The following is a 3,308-nucleotide window of genomic DNA, read 5'->3' as shown; positions in this document are numbered from 1 at the left end:
AAGAGTTACAGGGTGTGTTATGTGATGGTGTCACATGCTTTCAAGTTGTTGGCATGAGGTAGGACTAAATAGTGGAGTAGGGTGTGTTTTTAATTTTTATTTATTTATTTATTTTTTAAAACGTGTGAGTGTAGTGTTCGATGGTAGGGTATATAGATATTTAAAAAATCATGCAAAGCATTAGGGAGTTGTACTCCAGTCTAGTAGGTGGCGATAATGCAACATATATTGGATGCCAACCGCCGTTTAACCTCATCGAAGAAGAAGTCCTCTGGTCGCCATATTGGGCTGCAGCTAACCGTACTTGGTTGAGGCGGGGAAAGTCGTTCTCCTCTGGTTCAGAAACATCTTTTTTCCATGAAATACAATGTGCTTGACTTGGATAGGAGCTAGTCAGCTCTATTTGCTAACTATCGAACGTTAACCAGTCTATTTTAATCTAACGATGACTTTCGTGTTTCTCTGGTCATAAGAATGCTACTATTAGCTACGTTGATGACTGTCACTTGGAATTAAGCTGTTTATTTTGATAGAATTCGTCCAGTCTGGTAAGTAAACTCCTTTTGGAGAGCTGGCTAGCTATTGTTTACATTGAATAATGCAATTTCCATGTAATGTTAACGGTAAGATTACCCATATAGATGGCAAGGCTACAGTTATTAGCTGACAACGTTCATTTATTTACCAGAAACAAAATCAATGACATTTGTGCCAGCTTAGTTGGTCAATGGGTATTTGACTGACACGTCACCCATGTGGTTCAGGCTATTATTGTTAGCTACCTAAAGTGGCTTTGATTAGGTTGTCTTTTACAGATTTGTTATCCGTTTTGCACCCAATGTCAACATCACCTTATCTTGACTATGTTGAAAGCACACTAATGTTGACCTTTCTATTTTCTCAGCTCTGAATCTCAGAACTTGTGCTCAGAAACTCAGGATCCTACAGTCACCATACCTTCCCTGTCACTTCCCAGGCCATTGCTCCTTTATTGATCCCTCAACTTCTCCATGCCATGTCTGTGTACTTGGAAACCAAAGTGGCCACCACACCTCTCCCCTCCCCACCCACTTCTCCAAGGCTGAGCAGTCCTTCTCCCTTAAGAAACGCCGCCTCCCCTTCTCTTCATCCTCCACCTCATCTCTCTCGACTCCCGCCCATATCTCGCACTCATTACCTCCGCGCCCCCCGTCCAAGGGCTGCCCCCTCTGAGCCGGGTCTTCCCCCAGCGCCCCCGTCCCCCTGGTCTCCCCTCTCCCACTCCCTCATCAAATCTCCTCCGCTGTCGGTGTACGACCCCGGCAGACAGCAGTCCTACTTCAACCAGTGCTTCACCAACCTGGGCCTGCTGGGGAGAGGGTCCTTCGGTGAGGTGTACAAGGTGAGTGGGAACTGTCCAAAACGGATGCACAGGAAATTAAAATATCATAGATAAAATGTATCATGTCAATCAACATTGTTAATGTGGAGAGCCTAAATAACACAAGAACAAGATCTCAGAGCTCCACTTGACCACTTCCCAGGTGCTGAGCCTCCAGGACGGGCACCACTACGCTGTCAAGCGTTCAGTCCAGCGCTTCAGGGGCAACAGTGAGCGCAACAGGAGCATGCGGGAGGCCCAGAACCACGAGCGCCTGTGCCCCCACCCACACATCCTGGGCTTTGTGGCAGCCTGGGAGGAGGGGTGCCGCTTGTACATCCAGATGGAGCTGTGCTGCACCAGCCTGCTGCTGCACGCCGAGGCCCAACCTTCCAGCCCAGGTCAGTCAGTAAAAATTGGAAAGGTGCACTGTGTGACACACCATATGTTGCATACTACTGTTCTATGGATGTGATTTGTGAATGGCAGTGAAATTAAATGTAGTTAATGTGAGTTTCTTTGTATTTGTTTATAGTTCTTGTTTGTTTATAGTTCTTGTCTTTCTATGACATATTTGGGGTGTGATGATTTCTGTTGATACACTTTGTCTGACCGCCACCGATACACAATACGGCTGTGCTAACAATACCTGAGGAATGTAACCCTGTGTGTCCATAATGACACATTTTTCTCCCATTACTCTACAGATGAGCCTGCAGCGTGGGCATACCTGTGCGACCTCCTCTCGGCGCTGCACCACCTTCACGCCCGTGGCTTCGCCCACCTGGACCTCAAGCCGGCCAACGTGTTCCTGACGCACTCTGGCCGCCTCAAACTAGGAGACTTTGGGCTGGCACTGGAGCTCCGAGGGGAGGGAGTTGCCGCTGGCCTGCCGGAGGGGAAGGGGGAGGGAGAAGGAGGATGTCCAGGAGGGTGATCCCCCGATACATGGCCCCAGAGCTGCTGAGGGGCGAGTATGGCCCTGCTGCTGATGTTTTCAGGTGATGATGCCGGTGCTCCCTATACTCCTTAATAATGGAGGAAGTGTTTCCCCTTTATGATGTGAAGTGCTTTGAGCACCTGGTGGGGAAAAAACATGATTTATATCTAATCAATTAGTAATAATGAGACTTTCCTGTTTCTCTCAGTCTTGGCGTGTCCATCTTGGAGCTAGCTTGCAATATGGAGGTGCCAAAAGGGGGAGAGGGATGGCAGCAGCTCAGACAAGGCCGTCTACCTGCAGAGTTTACCAATGGTAATGGCGGGTTGTTGTTTTTTTGTACAATATATTTATTGGCATTTTTTTTTATTTTTACAATTTAACAATCTTCTAAATATGACACAGATAATGGGTAATGGCAGCTTTTACACATCTGGGACCGTATCCACAAAGCATCTCAGAGAAGGTACTTGGAATCCTGTTAACCTGTTTTTAAGACAAAAAAACTAAACTCGGAGTAGGTTTCAGGATGATGTTCAGACACTGCTCAAACTCTGAGCCAGGAGTAAAACTCATCATAAAAGTTTCTCAGGTGCTAATCACAACAGTTTGAGGTACCGCAAAGGAAAGATGGTGATGACTCTCATTGATATTCTAACATATGATGGGAAATATCCAATTGCGGTAAGGCATCGCCAGCTGTGAACACGTTTCGGACAACCACGTTGAATGTAACTGTACATCAAATGTTGCAATGATAAAACGCTTAATATAATTTTTGCCTGACACAAATGTTGCAATGGTAAAATGCTTCTATGCTTCTAGTTGTACTTCCGGCGCCGACAGAGATGGCCGCCTCGCTTCGCGTTCCTAGGAAACTATGCAGTTTTTTGTTTTTTTACGTGTTATTTCTTACACTAGTACCCCAGGTCATCTTAGGTTTCTTTACATACAGCCGACAAGAACTACTGAATATAAGATCAGCGTCAACTCACCATCAGTACGACC

At 46.2% G+C, this 3,308-nt stretch overlaps 1 pseudogene; it reads left to right on the top strand.

Moving 5' to 3' along the window:
* The first annotated feature begins 253 nt into the window (after positions 1 to 253).
* LOC121842791 lies at positions 254 to 2,264 on the top strand (annotated as a pseudogene).
* The last annotated feature ends 1,044 nt before the right edge of the window (positions 2,265 to 3,308 follow it).

This window comes from Oncorhynchus tshawytscha, unplaced genomic scaffold, assembly GCF_018296145.1.
Source record: "Oncorhynchus tshawytscha isolate Ot180627B unplaced genomic scaffold, Otsh_v2.0 Un_contig_7128_pilon_pilon, whole genome shotgun sequence".
In the NCBI taxonomy this organism is placed as follows: Eukaryota; Metazoa; Chordata; class Actinopteri; order Salmoniformes; family Salmonidae; genus Oncorhynchus; species Oncorhynchus tshawytscha.
Note: the sequence above shows the minus strand (reverse complement) of the source record. Positions and strands in the feature narration are given on the sequence as shown.